Source organism: Heterocephalus glaber, unplaced genomic scaffold (genome assembly GCF_053883595.1).
Source record: "Heterocephalus glaber isolate CG9 unplaced genomic scaffold, H.glaber_assembly_v1.0 deba00001773, whole genome shotgun sequence".
In the NCBI taxonomy this organism is placed as follows: Eukaryota; Metazoa; Chordata; class Mammalia; order Rodentia; family Bathyergidae; genus Heterocephalus; species Heterocephalus glaber.
The window spans coordinates 4345856-4362970 of NW_028258463.1; the positions used below are offsets into that span (position 1 = coordinate 4345856).

Here is a 17115-nt window from a genome sequence, read left to right on the forward strand (position 1 = left end):
TTCTTTTTTAAAATTTTTAATTTATTTATTTATTTTTGGTGCCAGGGATCGAACTCAGGACCTTGTGCTTGTGAGGCAGGTGGCAGCACCACTGAGCTAAATCCCCACCCCACATTGATAATTCCTTAAAGTAATGCTCATCTTATAATCCTGAATGCAGATATTTAGTTCCATGTGCAAGCATTCCTTTAAAAACACTAATAGAAATGGGACTTTTTAGTTAAAGGATATGCAAAACTTTGACTTGGGGAAATATTTTCCTATTTCCATCAATAAGAATTCACAATTTTCATTATTAACAATCATAGGTCAAAATGACAGTTCCTCCACAACCTTCCTATGCAATTTTCAATCACAGATGCACATGATGTTCGCTGAAAAGCAGTGCATACTCAGTGATTGCTGTTTTATTAGTGATTGGTATGACTGGTCCTAGTTCTGTTTTCTCCTTTCATGTTTTTATTTCATTAGTACATGTTTGCATTTCATGCAGTTTAAAATCATCTTGGGAAGCAGCTAGACATACACACCACAGCTTTTTCTTTTTTATCTCCTTCCTCTTCCCCTTCCCTGCCATCTTATCTCATCTCCCCAGCTTATTCTTCTACCCAATTTCTCATTCCTGTTGTTATTATTAATCTTTGCTCATGTTATGTCATATAATGTTTACATTAATTGAGGTTATTATATTCTTGAACATGGCATATCTTTATTCTACCTTTTTTTCCCCCTTCTCCTCCGCTCCCTTCATACTTTTTTCCTTTGAACCTCTTCACTCTTCCAAGAGATCCATCTCCTTATCCTCTTCTATCCATCTTTTTAATTGTTTTTGTTTGTATTTTGCCTGACTCAAATAATAGATACCATACAATATTTAAGCTTCTGTGTCTTGTTTTTTACTCAACATCATATTTTCCAAGGGTATCCATTTTCCAACAAATGTCTCAAGTCTGTCATTCTTTATAGCAGAGTAGTATTCCATTATATACAGATGCCACATTTATTTTCTTCAATCATCTGTTGCTGGGTATACCGGCTCTTTCAACGATTTAGATATTATGAGTTGTGCTGCAGTAAGCATTGGCATGCAGACATCACTGTAGTATGATGTATTAAGCTCTTTGGGAAAGATGCCTACCAGGGGGATTGCTGGGTCATATAACTTCTAATTTCATTTCTTTGAGAAACCTCCATACTGATTTACATAATGGCGGTACTATTCCCACCAACAAAGGAGAGTTCTTTTTCACCACAGCTTTGGCAGCATTTGCTACTGCCTAATTTCTTAATGATTGCCATTCTTTCTGGAGTCAGATGGGATCACAGCATTGCTTTAATTTGCAATTCTCTAATGGCCAGAAATCTTGAGCATTTTTTCATATACCTGTTTAGCATTTGTATTTCCTTCTCTGATGTATCTGTTCATTTCTCTTGTCCATTTCTTGACTGAATCTTTAATTTTGGTGGTTTAACATTTTTTGAGTTCTTTGTATATTCTAGATATTAGTCTTCTGTCTGAGGAGTAGCTGACAAAATTTTTTCACATTCTGTAAGATGTCTCTTCACTTGATTGATACTTTTGCTGTACAGGAGTTTTTTGTTTTTTGTTTTGAAGTAGTTACTTTAATCATCATTATTTTGTTCAAAATCAACAGACAGGAATATCTTTCCCTGAGCACCCACAAATACCATGACCAGGCAGGCACCCACTTTCCATCTAGACTTAGATGTGCTCAGAGGAACCCCTGGCAAACTAATATCCCAGTCCCTGAAGTGAAGTAAAAATGTAAACACCCTGAAGGCTCCTCAGCAGAACTTTTGATTTAAAAGAACTCTGTTCTGGTCAGAATACAACATGATTGAATCTCTTGATGGCCAAGTGAAGGCCAGTTATTCAGCAGGGCTGGAGCTATGGCCACAACCCCATGGCCATCAGCAAGAAACCATATGTCACCTACACTAGCCTTTAAGAGGAAACCATTTATTTGTTTCCAAACCGACAGGCTGCTTTTTACTCTCTAAAGATGTATGAGGCCCAGGTAGCTGGTTCTCAGTGATGTTTGAAGTTGGCCTTCCTCTTCTCCACAAACGCAGTCATTCCTTTTCTCCGGTCATCGGTGGCAAAGGTTGAATAAAAGAATTTCTTCTCCAATTTATTTCCTTCTGTTAATGTCATCTGAAAGGCTGCATTCACAGATTCTTTGGCCATGGCTGTTATAATTTTGGAATTGCTGGCAATTTTTTCTGCACACTGAATGACTTCTTCAACCAGTTTTTCAAAAGGAAAAATCTTGCTTACAAGACCTGCTTGCTTGGCTTCCTGGGCTGAGATGCGGTCACCAGTGAGGACCATTTCCATTGCCAGTGACTTTCCAACTGCTCGGGTGAGTCTCGGGGTGTCCCCGGCACCTGAAATGGTCCCCAGCAGGATTTCTGGTTGTCCAAATTGAGCTTTCTCACCAGTGTAGATGGTGTCACACATCATGGCAAGCTCACAGCCGCCACTGAGAGCATAACCATTGACAACAGCAATGACTGGCTTCTTGACCTGGGTAAGCTGGTCCCAGTGACTTAGGAACTTTTGGGAGTAACAGTCCTGCGGTGTCTGGTTCTGCATTTCCTTGATATCAGCTCCAGCTGCAAATGCCTTATCCCCACCAGTAAGCACGATAGCACCCACAGCTGGGTCTGCTTCAAAGGACTCCATTGTCTGGTTGAGCTCTACGATCAGGCCATTGCAGAGTGCATTGAGTGCATTTGGACAGTTCAACTGGATCAGCCCCACATTGCTATTCTTCCCCTTTGTTTCTGTGATGATATATTCAAAGTTAGCACCAGACACAGACACAGGGCGGGGCAGCTGGACAGAGGCGGGAGCGGGCCCGAGATGCCGGGCAGCAGGGCACGTAGGGCAGCCATAGCGCAGGGGACTACTAGCTTTACTTTTGGAGCTGCACTGCACAGATCTCTGTCACTAGAGCATTACGGAAGCGGATGGGGTACAGGAGTTTTTTAGTCTGATATAATCCCATTTGTTATTTCTTTTTGTTATTTCTTGTGCAACTGAAGTTCTGTTTAGAAAATGTTTTCCTACATCTATGTCCTCAAGGGTCATACCTATTTTATCTTCCAGTAGATTTAATATTTCAGTGTTAATGTTTAGATCTTGGATACATTTTGATTTTAATTTAGTACATGGTGAGAGATAAGGGTCCAGTTTCCATCTTCTACATAAAGATAACCAGTTTTCCCAACACCACTTGCTGAATAGGCCATCTTTCCTCTAACATATACTTTTGGCCCCTTTGTCAAAGATCAAATTGCCAAATGTGCCTGAGGAAGTTCCTGTATGCTCAATTCCATTCCATTGATCCACATACCTATTTTTGTTCCAGTACCACACCATTTTTTATCACAATTGCTTTGTAGTACAGCTTGAAGCCTGGTATTGCTATCCCTTCTACTTTGCTCTTGTTTCTCAAAATTACTTCTGCTACTCTGGGTCTCTTATGGGTTCATATTGATTTGGGGATTGACTGTTCTACTTTTCTTTTTTTTTTTTCTCGGTAACGGGATCGAACTCCGGTCCTTCCACTTGCGCAGCAGGCGGCGAAACCACTGCGTTAAATCCCCGGCCCGGGATTGACTATTCTAGATCTGCAAAGTACGCTATTGGTATTTTGATTGAAACTGCGTTAAATATACATAACAGTTTTTGGAGTATGGGACTCTGGCCATTTTGACAATATTGATTCTGTCTATCCAGAAAAAAGGGACATTTTTCTATTTTCTGATGTCCTTTTCAACAACCTTTTTCAGAGTACTGTGGTTTTCTTTGTAGAGATCTTCCACTTCCTTGGTTAGGTTAATTCCTAGGTATTGTGTTTCTCTTGAAGCTATTGTGAATGAGATTATTTTCATAATGTCATTCCTATCTTGTTTTATTGGATTATATAAATGCTTCCTAGTGACTTTCAGGTATTAATCTTGTATCCTGTAATATTGTTGAAGTTTGTTGTTAATTCTAAGAGTTTCTTTTGGTTGAGTTCTTTGGATCTTCTATGTAGAGTATCATGTCATCTGAAAATAATTATAATTTGAGTTCTTTCTTTCCTATATGTTTTCATTTTATTTTTTTCTCTTGACTAATTGCTCTGGATAATGTTTCAAGTACTATTTTGAAAAGAAGAGAGTAGTGGGAGTAGAAATAGTTCCTGATTTTTTTGGTACCGGGGATCAAACTCTGGACCTTGTGCTTGTGAGGCAGGTGGCAGAGCTACTGAGCTAAATCCCTGGCCCTTGTTTGTGATTTTGAAGGGAATGCTTTTAGTTTTTCCCCATTGAATATGATGCTGGTTTCTCTAGTGTTAGTCTTCCATCCTCTGTATCCTAAGCTTTTGCCTTTTCTATATCTTACCTAGCTTATTGTCTTTCCTAGCATCAAGTTTTGACAACCACATAGCTTTCCTCAAGAAAAAAGTAAATCTTCTCCCATGTCTTGCCCTTGCCCCTACAAAATATCCTCTGAAAACTCTCCGGAAGAACCCTCCAACTCAACTGAAAGTACTCCAGTAATATCAGACCCCACCTCAATCTTTTCCTCTTGGCTACCACTATTTCCCTCTTCAAACCGCCCCTTCAGTGTCTAACACTCCTCAGTTAACTACCTCCCTTTCTCGACCATCCGATCTCACCTACCTCATCGCAGAACAACCACAAATAATAAACTACCATGTTGTGCATAGAGAACAGATAAAGCGGGGAATGTGACTGCAAAGACTATCATATAGAAGTGTTGTAAACTGAATCTGTGGATGCGTTTATAACAAAATGTAATTCTTTTGGCAAAATATGGGGACAGAGTCTGAATCACTCAAACTAAATAATGAAGGAGTAAATACTAGAACTGGGTATACAAAGCTGAAAGTTATTCATAGGGAGGCAATATTCTCCATAAAAATCTCGATATAAGCCACAAACTCTTCTCACTTCATTAGTCCCCAACCTACAGTAACCCCCTCCAAAATAGGAGGGGAAAAATACAGGGCTATATACAATGCTTTTTAAATGTGTAAATGTGATGACTCCAATGAGGAATATTTACCTTATTCCACAATCCAAAATGATAATTCTACCTTTGTTATTTTAATTTGTTCTTCCTTGATAATTAAGTTTTTACAGATTTATTATCTCCAGATATTATCTTCTACAAAGTACAAAATACTGGTCTTTGCCTTGGATTTTAAATTGTGTATATTTTTCCTAAAAATTCAAATTTAATGAATTATTTACATATTCTGTATATTTCATTTTATACAGGATATAAATTCCTCTACTCATGCTGTGGCTTGTTTTAACATTAATTTTCTCTGTACTTTCATAGACAGAGATTTTAAATTTAATATATTGTTACATATCTTGTATTTTTAAATGACTAGTGTTTTGTTTTTCTTGTGAGTCATAAAAATGTTTTGTCTTATTTTACTGTAGAATATTTATGTGTATGTATATGAGTAAATTTGTAGTTTTAGCTTTTTACACTGAGTTGTATGGTCTATCAAAAATTAATTTTTGTTTTTGGAGTGAGATAGTGGTGAGGAATCATTTTTTTCCTACTAGATGTCCAAGTGACACAAGATCCTTATTGCAAAGATGATTCATAGATTATCACATTGCAGATTCACTTTTGACATCAATTGAGGCAGCTTTTTTAAAAATAAAAATTTAAACTTCATTAAGAAGAGAAAAACAGCCAATGAAATATTTGTGGTGTAATAAAAATAAGGATTACTTCTTTCTCTAAAATACATTGCTGTTTAATTTATTTAAAGTGAAAATATGAGACAAGCCATATTTAACAATTTACTAGTTCAAGACATCAGTAATATAAAGAAAAAAAGAGAAGCTTCAAAAGAAAGAATAGTATTCACAGAACTTATTCTAAGAGTTGTCATTAAAATTATATGTTTTTGCAGTGCGTATACGCTATATAGTTTCTGAAATTGTAGTCCAAAATGAAATCTCTTTGATCAGGAAATGTAATTCTTAACCGCACTCATAGTTATTTTGTTTAATAATGAAAGGGGTGTATTTTTAAAAATTATACATTTTATTTTTAAGACTATACATTTTCCAGAATTGAATGTAATATATAGATATTTGCTAAGCACTGTTACACAATAAAAATGATTTTCATATAAAAATATTCATAAAAGAATTTTCATTTATATACATATATATGACATGTTCTGAATGATATATAATTGCACATTATATCATTTCGTAGGTATATACTATGATTGCCTAGGACTCTCATGTCAAGTTTTACTTCCTATACCATATATAGAGTCTGTGATGACATTCTAACTCAGGAGGTCAGAGGTCTAGACATTACCCGCCATTTCTCATCTAGAATTCTCCTTCCCAGCGTTCTGTTCATCTCCTATATGCTTGACGGCACCGTCTCCCATCTTACCCTGACACACGATGCTGCTGTCTTCCAACAGAACACACTGGATGCCTGCAGATCATTTTTAGATTCCATGTAAAGATGCCTATTTTTTTTTTCTTTTTCAGTTTTTTTCTCCACCATCTGTTTCAAAATGCACAACTTCTTGGTTTTGTCACTTAGGGGATTGGCTAGGAGATGTTACTGCTCTGACTTTATCTGATTGGAATATCGTCCATCTGTATTACTGTGAGTATTCTTAGCAATCTGCAGTGGGCATGGCGATTACATTGGGGAAAAGAATCTCTCCCTAGTTAGGCCCCATACAATATACCAGAACATTTAAGAACTTCCTGTTAATGGTCGCTATACAGAGGAATTCGTGGATATATGTTACACTAACATTGCATTGGTACTATACACACCTAGTGAAATATCACATTTTAAATAAGTAGATATTTTAATCCATAAATTAGCTCCATCAATTGAACAAATATTGTCTACTAAGTCCATTCATATACATTCCTTCGTATACACAGGAATGAGTTGGCTTTTGCTATAAATATTTATTTCTTTTCCTCTACTGGGAACACACTATGCAACTGAATGAACATGTACTTTGAAATCAGAAGGACACGATTGTCTTTCTCTGTTTCATCTAACATTAATCAAGTGATTTTGACTTTATGGCAGTCATTTTTTTTTATCTGGCCTGTATTATCTTTATCATTGTTTGACTAAGGTATACACATAGATTGTAGATGCAGGCTAAGTGAAAACATGTACCCATTGACCGACAAGAGTTCCTAGTACAGTACACAGAAACAGTGTATATAGAGTTTTTATTCCTTTTTGTTTTTAATTCATAATCCAAATTTAGCTTTTTAGTTTGAGAATATTGAAAAGATCCAGTGAGGTTTGAATATCAAACAAATAGTCTTAATTTCCTCTTTTCTCATTCAGATGAGACAAGTAATAATATTAGAATGGTCTCCTAGGAAGTATAAGCTGCTAAAAACCATGGCTGATGTAAGAGAGTTTGCATATTTCAGATTTTTATTGAATTTTTAATATTTGTGTAGACATAGTGAAATTTGTCAAAACACAGTTCTTGTTTTTAACTTCAGATTTACTATGGCCAGATAAAGAAGGTCAGGTGTAAAATTTTCCACTGTGGTGTCAAGTTGTATCCAGAAAGTTTCACTATTTGTAAAATTGTGAATTTCAGATTAGAGATACTTGAGAGATTCAGAAATGAATCACATCTAGATCTGATGCCGCTACTTTTTGCTTTACTTTATTAATACAATGCATTGTATCAGGAGATGTTCTGATATTAAAATACCTTCCTTATTTGTTATGTGGGTTATTGAATGTATTACCTTACTATACTCTAAAATGTCAATTTTTTAAAAAAAATAATGCATTTTGTTTATAAACAAGATTACCATATACTTCTCTGGGGGCTGTCATATCCACTTTACTTTTCAAAATTTTAGAATAATGTGATTACTGCATGCAAGAATAGCATTTAAAACAAAGAGCATTTATTTAAACCAGATGTAACTTAGTTTATTCTTACTATATTAATACTAAAACTAACTGAAGATATCTAAGGTGTTATAGAGCTAATTGTGTAACTTTTAAAAAAATTCTTTTTTTGGTATATTTTAGATAGACAATACGTTTACATTTATCATTGGGTGCTTGTACCTATACATGATGTATCTTGGTTCTTATTTTTTTCCCCATTACCTGTGTGCCCTTCACCCCCTCCACCATTTCCTATTTACATAGATTTCATTTCCACTTTTTTTCTTTTCTCATAATTTTTCCTTTCCCTTCTTTCCTTTCCCCTTCCCTTACCACCATGCCTACACCTTTGGACCTTTTCCTATTTCAAATTATCAATTATTCATTTTAATCATTTTAATCCTTATTTAGACTTTCAGTTTCTCACTAGAGAAACTATTTGGTATTTACACATGTGTGTCCTATTTATTTCACTTAAGAGTATGGCTTCAATATGAATCCATTTAGCTATAAATGTCTCTAATTTCTCATTCTTCATGGCTGAGTAGTAATCCATTTTCTAAAAAATCCCACATCTTCTTTATCCAGTTTCCAGTTGATGGGCACTTGGGCTATTTCCAAGCTTTAACTATTACAAACTTTGCCGCTATAAACATGGGTGCACATATATCGCTGTGGTATGATTCTTTTAATTCTTTGGGGAAGATACCCAGCAGGGGAATAGCTAGGTCAAATGGGACCTGTAGTCCTAGTTCTTTGAGGTATCTTCATACTGATTTCCACAGTGGTTGCACCAGTCTGCACTCCCACCAACAATGGAGAAGGGTTCCTTTCTCCCCACACCCCCGCCAGCATTTGTTATTGGTTGATTTCTTGATAGCAGCCATTCTTTCTGGGGTGAGGTAGAATCTCAGTGTTGTTTGCATGTGCATCTCTCGAATGACCAGTGATGTTGAACAGTTTTTCCTATATTTATTTGCTGCTTTTACTTCTTTGTCTGAGAAATGTCTGTTCATTTCAGATGCCCATTTTTGAATTGGGTCTTTGAATTTGGGGGTCTGATTTTTTTCAGTTCTTTATATATTTTAGATAGCAGTCCTTTGTCTAAGGTACAGCTGCTAAAATTTTTTTCCCACATTGTAAGTTGTCTCTTTCCTCTGTCGGTGGTTTCTCTTGCAGTGCAGAAGCTTTTTAATAAGATGAGATCCCAGTTGTTGATTCTTTGTGCTAGTTCCCATGCTACTGAGGTTTTGTTCATAAAGTCTTTTCCCATGCCAATGTCTTCAAGAGTTCTACCTAAATTATCTTGCGTGAAGTTTAGTGTTTCTGTCTTAATGTTCAGATCTTTAATCCACTTTGATCTTAGTTTAGTGCATGGTGGTAGGTATGCATCTAGTTTTAGTCTTTGGCAGGTTGAAATCCAGTTTTTCCAATACCATTTATTAAATAGGCTAAATTTCCTCCAATGATGGTGGTTGGCCCTTTTGTCAAAGATGAGGTGGCTGTGTATGTCTGAAGTTGTTTCTGCATCTTCTAATCTATTCCACTGTTTCTTGGGTCTGTTTCTTTGTCAGTACCATGCTGTTTTTATCACAGCAGCTTTGTAGTATAGTTTCAAGTTGGGGATTGTGATACCCCCAGCCATGTCTCTGTTGCTTAGAATTACTTTTGCTCTTCTAGCTCTCTTCTGATTCCAAATGAATTTTTGTATTGTTTTCTCTAGTTCTGTGAAGTATAGTGTTGGAATTTTAATCGGCATTGTATTAAATCTATATAGTAGCTTTGGAAATATGGCCATTTTCACTATATCGTTTCTTCCTACCCAGGAACAAGGGATGATTTTCCATTTTCTTATATCCTCTTCGATCTCCTTTTTCAGAGTGTTGTAGTTTTCAGTGTAGAGGTCTTTTGTTTCGTTTCTTAGGTTGATTCCTATATATTTCATTGGTTTTGGATGTTGTTATAAAAGGAATTATTTCCCAAATTTCTCTCTCAGTGAGTATGCTAATTGTGTATAAAAAGGCTATTGTTTTTTGAGTGTTGACCTTACATGCAGCTACTCTACTGAATCTGTCATTTAAGTCTAGAAGTCTTTTGGCCGAATTTTTTGGATCTTCTATGTAAAGTATCGTATCATCAAATAATGACAGTTTAACTTCTTCCTTTCCTATCTGTGTTCCTTTTATTTCTTTCTCTTGTCTAATTTCTGTCGCTAATGTTTCCAGAACTATATTGAACAGGAATGGTGATACTGGGCATCCTTGACTTGTTCCTGATTTTAGCATGAAAGTTTTCTCTTTTTGACCATTTAATATGATGTTGGCTGTTGATTTTTCATAGATAGCCTTAGTCAGGTTTAGATAAAGACCTTCTACTCCAATTTTCTGTAGCATTTTTATCATGAATGGGTGTTGGATTTTGTCAAATGCCTTTTCTGCATCTATTGAGATGATCATATATTTTTTGTCCTTGACTCTGTTAATATAGTGTATTACATTTATTAATTTACAAATGTTGAATCATCCTTGCATCCCTGGGATAAATCTGCCTTGGTCAGGGTGTATGATCTTCTTGATGACCCTCTGTATTGTTTTCCAGTATCTTGTTGAGGATTTTTGCATCTATGTTCATTAGGGAGATTGGCCTGTAGTTCTCTTTTTGGGTTGGATCTTTCCCTGGTTTTGGAATCAAAGTAACACTTGGTTCCAGGAATGAATGTGGAAGCCTTGCTTCCCTTTCAATTTCATTGATGAGTTTAAGGAGTAATGGTGACAGTTCTTCTTTAAATGTCTTGTAGAATTCAGCAGTGAAGCCATTAGGCCCTGGGCTTTTCTTTGTTGGTAAATCTTTTATTACATTTTCAATTTCCCTCATTGTAATTGGGGTGTTTAGAATTTCTATATCTTCTTCATTTAACTTTGGCAATTCATATGTATCTAGGAATCTGTCCATTTCTTCTGTGTTTTCCATTTTATTAGAGTACAGGTTCTCAAAGTGGGTATTGATGATCCTCTGGATTTCTCCTGGGTCTGCTGTGACTTCACCTTTTTCATTCTTAATTGCATCGATCTGAGGCTTTTCTTTCCTTTTTTGATAAGTTTGGCTAAAAGTTTATCGATTTTTTTTATTGGTTTTTTTTTTTCTTTTTTGGTACTGGGGATTGAACTTAGGACCTTGCGCTTGTGAGACAGGCAGCAGAACCACTGAGCTAAATCCCCAGGCCATTATTTATTCTTTTGAAAAACCAACTCTTTGATTCATTAATTTTTTTGTTTCATTCTCTTAGTCTCCATTGCATTGATTTCTGCTCTGATCTTTATAATTTCCTTTCTTGTATGAGCTTTGGGTTTGTTATGGTCTTCTTTATCTAGGAGCTTGATGTTCTGTGTTAGGTTATTTATCTGAGTTGTCTCTGTTTTCCTAACATGGGCATTCACTGCTATGAATCTCCCACTTAGAACTGCTTTCATTGTGTTCCACAGATTCCTGTATTTTGTACTGGCATTATCATTTACTTGTAGAAACTGTATTATTTCTTCTTTAATTTCCTCTGTGACCCTTTGGTTTTTCAGGAGGGTGTTATTCAATTTTCATATGTTTGTGGTAATTTTGTGGTTTCTTATGTTATTGACCTCCAATTTTATTGCACTATGGTCTGATAATATTCCAGGGGTAACCTCAGTTCTTTTACATTTATTTAGACATGTCCTATGAGGTATCATGTGGTCTATTTTGGAGAATGACCTTTGTGCAGCTGAGAAGAATGTGTATTCTGATTTTGTGGGGTGGAACACTCTATAAACATTTATTAAATCCATTTGTTCAATAGCCTGGTTCAGTTCTAGAATCTTGTTAATTTTTTGTCTAGATGATCTTTCTATTTCTGATAGAGGGGTATTGAGGTCCCCCACTACAATTGTGTTATTGTTTATTAGGTTTGTCATGTCCATTAATATTTGTTTTGTATAGTTGAGGGCATTCGTGTTTGGTGCATAAATATTTAGGATTGTCATCTCTTCCTCTTGGATTGTTCCCTTCACAAGGATGTAGTGACCATCTTTGTCTCTCTTAATTAGTTTTGGTTTGAAATCTACTTTGTCTGCTAGTAAGATTGCTACACCTGCTTTTTTCTGGGTTCCTGTGGTGTGGAGAACTGTTTTTCATCCTTTTACTTTCAGTCTATGAATTTCTTTTTCAGTTAGGTGTGTTTCTTGTATATAGGATATCGCTAGATTTTGCTTCTTAATCCATTCTGTCAGTCTATTTCTTTTGATTGGTGAACTGAGGCTATTAACATTGACAGTTACAATCGATAGATACTGACTCATCCTTGTCATGATGTTTTGCTGTTGTTGGCTCTTTTATTTCTTATTTTTCCCTCTTTCTCTTTAGTATCTTACCTTGCCTGGTGGCTTCCCTGTATTGGGCCTCATGGAGTTGTGACCTTCATTGCCTTTTTCTAGGATATTGCTTAAACTTGTTTGGAGTATTGCTTTGGTGTTCATGAAATTTCTTAGCTGTTCTTTGTTGTGGAAGTATCTAATTTCCCCATTGATTTTGAAAGAAAATTTTGCAGGATACAACAGTCTAGGTTGGAATTTATTTTCTTTTAGGGCTTGAAATACTTCACCCCAGGCTCTCCTTGATTTGAGGGTTTGTGTTGAGAAGCCTGCTGTCATTCTGATGGGCTTTCTTTGATATGTGATTTGTTTCTTTGCTCTAACTGCTTTTAGGATTTTGTTCTTCTGTTGGGTTTCTGGGATCTTGACTATTATATGTCTAGATGTAGATTTCTTTTGATCATAGATAGTTGGAGTTCTATATGCCTCACTTATCTGTATGTCCAATTCTCTACCTCTGTCTGGGAAGTTTTCTACTGTTACTTTTGTGAACGGTTTTTTATGTCAGTTGTACTTTCTCCTTTTTTTTGTGGGCTCCCATCAGTTTTATGTTATCCTTCTTTGCATCATCTAGCAGCTGCTGGATTGATTTCTCATGGTCCCTTACTATTTTGAAGAGATCTCTGTTTTCATTGTCCTCAACTGCGATCCTGTCTTCTATATCTGATATTCTATCTTCAGATTCCCTTAATCTTCTCTGCATGCTTTCAGTGGAGTTTTTAATCTCCTGAATATCTCTTTGAATCTCTTTCATGGATTCCATTTCTTTCTTATGTTGGGTTATCATGGTTTCCATTTCCTTCTTATGCTGGGAATTTATGGCTTCCAGCATGGTTTTGAGCTCATCTATTTTTTTTAATCTGTTTCTGTTCTAGAGCCTCTAATCATGTCTTCCACTCTGATCACCATTTCTGTTGTTATCTGGGAAATTATTTAGGTTTTGAAGTTTTCTAGAGCCTCATTCATCTGTTTTGTTACTTCCTGTGCTATCAGTTCAGGGTGTACAGGTGGTTGATTATCAGACTTTTTCACCTTGTTTTCCCCAGAATTTGGCTTTTGTGGGATGGAAGTCAGATTTTGTGCCTTACTTAAATGTCTTCTCATTTTTGTTTTTGGTACTGTCCTTGGCTTAATTCCTGGATTGATACTTTGAAGTTGCTTATTTTAAATATCTTTGTTGATGTATTCAGAACACTTATGGAATGATTGTTTCTCAGAGGTGTCTTCCAGATATAGCTGGTCTTTAGGTTTTGAGTCTCTAATGGCTCTGAGGCTGTCTCATTTTCATTATACCAGGAAGGAAAACTGATTAGATCAATCACAACACCTTAGTCCAAGTGATACAATCAGCAACACAATAGCATCTTGTACCTCTTAGAAAATGACAATTTGTGGTAGTTATTAATCTATCACCTTTAACTGTGTGAATTAAATCAAAATCAAGGACCAACCCAACGTATGTTTATAGTGAATAATCTCTTCAATATAGCAACTTTACCCTTCATGATGGGGAGTTAGAAGGAGTTGGGAGGGAGGGATAGTTAGGTAGAAGGATAGGGGAAGGTCATCAGTGAGGCCTGAGGACACAGGTGAGAGAAGGAAAGAGAAGAAAAGAAAAATAAAGAAGAAATACAAATTAGGGCCACAAAGGGAGATGAAGAACCATGTGGGACAGCAAGGGAGTGAGGCAGAGACAGGGAGAAGGAAAAGAGAAAAGAAAGGAAAAAAATAAAAATTTTAAAAGAGTATCAAAGAAAAAAAATTAATGAATGTCATTATATTGTATACCTAAAATGTACCAATGATTAGAATGAATAATTGATAATCCAAAATAAGAAGAAAAGGTCCAAAGGGGTAGGGGCAGTAGGAGGAGCAGGATAAAGGAAAGAAGGGAAAGGAAAAATGATGAGAAGTGGAAAAAATGGAAATAAAGTCTTTGTAAATAGGGAAGAGTGGAGGGGGTGAAGGGAGGGCTAGGAATGGGGAAAAAAAATAAGACCCAAGACGCATCATGTAAAGGTACAAGTTCCTAATGAGAAATGTAAATTTGTATTAGTTTAAATTCCCATATATTCTTTCTGATAACCATTCTGACAGGGGTGAGATGGATTCTCAAAGAACTAGGACTGGAAGTCCCATTTGACCCTGCTATTCCACTGCTGAGGATCTTCCCCAAAGAATTAAATGAATCATACCACAGTGATATATGTGCACCTGTGTTCATAGCAGCAGAGTTTGTGATAGCTAAAACTTGGAAACAGCCCAAATGCCCATCAACTGGAGACTGGATAAAGAAAAGGTGTTTTTTTTTTTAATATATATATAAAATGGAGTACTACTCAGCCATAACAAATGAGAAATTAGAGACATTTATAGCTAAGTGGGTCCACATTGAGGCGATACTCAAACCAGTCACAGACCTGTGAGATTCAGGCAGATTTCTGGCTGCAAGTCCAAAGTTGAGCTCCCTGTCCTCCTGCAGGGATGAACCATGGAAGGTTCTACCGCAGGTTCCAGATGCCTTTCCCCTGAAGATAGTCCAGGTTCCGATGGGAGGTGATGATCCCTCCAACTTACCAAGCATGGTGGTCTGGTGTGCCTTTATTGCAGAGGTTCTCTTCACTTTCTAGTGGGCTTCAGTTTTCATCAGGGAGCCTGAGAGAGGCCCTCTCTCTGTTGTTCACTTCTGCAGCTCAGGACAATGGCCTTTATGCTTCCTTGTGCCTCTGTGGTGTGGATCCAAGTAGCTGGACAGCCAGCGGGGTGCGCTATTGCTGCAGGGGCCCACGCGGCCAAGCTGGAGGCTGGTGGGTGTTCCTGGCGGTCTTCACTGGCTTGGTCTCCTGCTTGGTCTCCTTGCTCTCCTGGTCGAAAGTGGGCAGAGCAAGACAGACTGAGCGGGGTTCACTCAGGCCCGGTGCACCTAACTTTATTTTTAAGAAAATATAAAAGAAGACAAATACATGGAGAATCATGCCATGTTTATATTTGGTCCTGTTCAATATCATGGAGATAAAAATTTCTTCATATAAACTAATCTATAAATTTGATGAAAGTTCCCCCCCAAATTTTTGAAATTATTAGAAAAAAATTATTAAAATTATTGGAAAGTGGTGTTAAAACTGATTATAAAGCTAAGTCCATGTAATAAAGAAATAAAAACAAAACAAAAAAAGGAAGAAGTTTTTTTCTCATGTGATATCGACATCTGTAATGCAATAGTAATGTATTCTGTATGATTGGATTATTGAAAAGGGCAAATAGTAATGAAGCAAAACCGAAAAATAAAAATATAAAACCATAAGTCTAAGTAGAACAATAATGTATTTGTAAATAGGACAATAAATATTTCCTTGAAAAACACAGGAAAGGAAAAATAGATAAACCAGAGGGGATAAAACAAAACAACACTTGTGTTCAACAAAAGACAATGTAATTAAAAATGCAAATGGAGGAAGAATATTATGAGGATTATAATCTGTGTGTAATTACATTCTATCACTTAGTAAGAAAAAAATACAAATTCCCAAACAGAAAATAAAACTAATGATACAGTACACAGGCCAATTTTTTTTTTTTTTTTGGTGATACACAGTGCAAATTTATTGATATTTCCAGCTTCACAATTCTATAGCCTGGAGTTCTGAAATCAGTATTCATGAGGTCTCTCATTCCAGTTATAGACTACCATTTACTCACTTTACTCTCACATGGAAGAAAAAGCAAATCACAGAATTAAATACTCAGAAGATTACTATGTATGTGACATAGGGTTTAGCAACTACAAATTCAATAAAGTAGAATGAAGATAAAATTTCAACTTAAATTTTTTCATAAAGTTAGAGTTTGGGAATATCAAGTGTTAGTGAATTTGTTAGTGAAATAGCACCCATCTGCTGCTGATAGGAGTAAATTTAACTAAGCAATTTGGTAATGTACATTTGAATATAAATTATGTGCTACATATTACCAACTAATTTCACTTTTGAGAATATCTTGCAAATGAGAATAAGAATGAATTTACCAAAAAGGCTATTGTTGTATTATTTATAATAGTGAAAAGCCATAAAGACTAAATTTCCATCAAAATTGAATTAATGGCTATATCTTTAATTTATAATAGTGGCTGAATCTGAGAGACTGTTAGGAGTGGAGAATGGCAGAATGATTTGGTAATTGTGATTAAATGTGAAATTAACTTGCTCTATGTAGTATTTTTTTTTTAAAGAAAATGACAATTATTTTCACAAAAAACATCACAGCAAGAGTAGATAAGTGTTAGTTTGGGGTAATGGAATTGCTATGTTATTAAGTTTTGTCTGTATTTTAAAATTCCTTGAGATCTATTTTAAAACAACAATGGAAGTGATGGAGGAAGGAAAGATGGGAAAGATGAAAAGAAAATAATCTAGAAAAATTTTTTAATTTTTGAAGTATACACTACATCTTTCAGAAGGGCTGATACATATCCATTTTTGTTTAAATGTAGTATGTATGCATTTATTTAAATTCACACTTGGTATACTATCTTGTGCTTTCTTTTTCTGTGAACAACTTTGATTTTTCTCTTTACAAAATATTCAGTACTTGGTACCCATCTCTGTTGTATAATGATGAACTCAGCTTTGTTAAATGTATTAGAAATGGTAGTAAATACTAGCATAGCTTACATAACTTGTTCTTCCTTCAAAAATAGCTGAAGCCTAATTGCAAAAAAAATGTACTTATATGGGA

The 17115-nt window shown here is 35.7% G+C and overlaps 1 long non-coding RNA gene and 1 pseudogene across 1 annotated transcript in view; both read right to left on the reverse strand.

Annotated features, from left to right (window-relative positions):
* Window positions 1-2050: 2050 nt before the first annotated feature.
* Window positions 2051-2919, reverse strand: LOC101712101 (enoyl-CoA hydratase, mitochondrial pseudogene; annotated as a pseudogene).
* A 3173-nt stretch (window positions 2920-6092) lies between these two features.
* Window positions 6093-17115, reverse strand: part of LOC110344812 (uncharacterized) — a 46832-nt gene continuing 35809 nt past the window's right edge. Inside the window, exon 3 of the long non-coding RNA XR_002387656.2 lies at window positions 6093-15245. This is a non-coding gene — a long non-coding RNA (uncharacterized LOC110344812). The remainder of the gene's footprint in view (window positions 15246-17115) is intronic.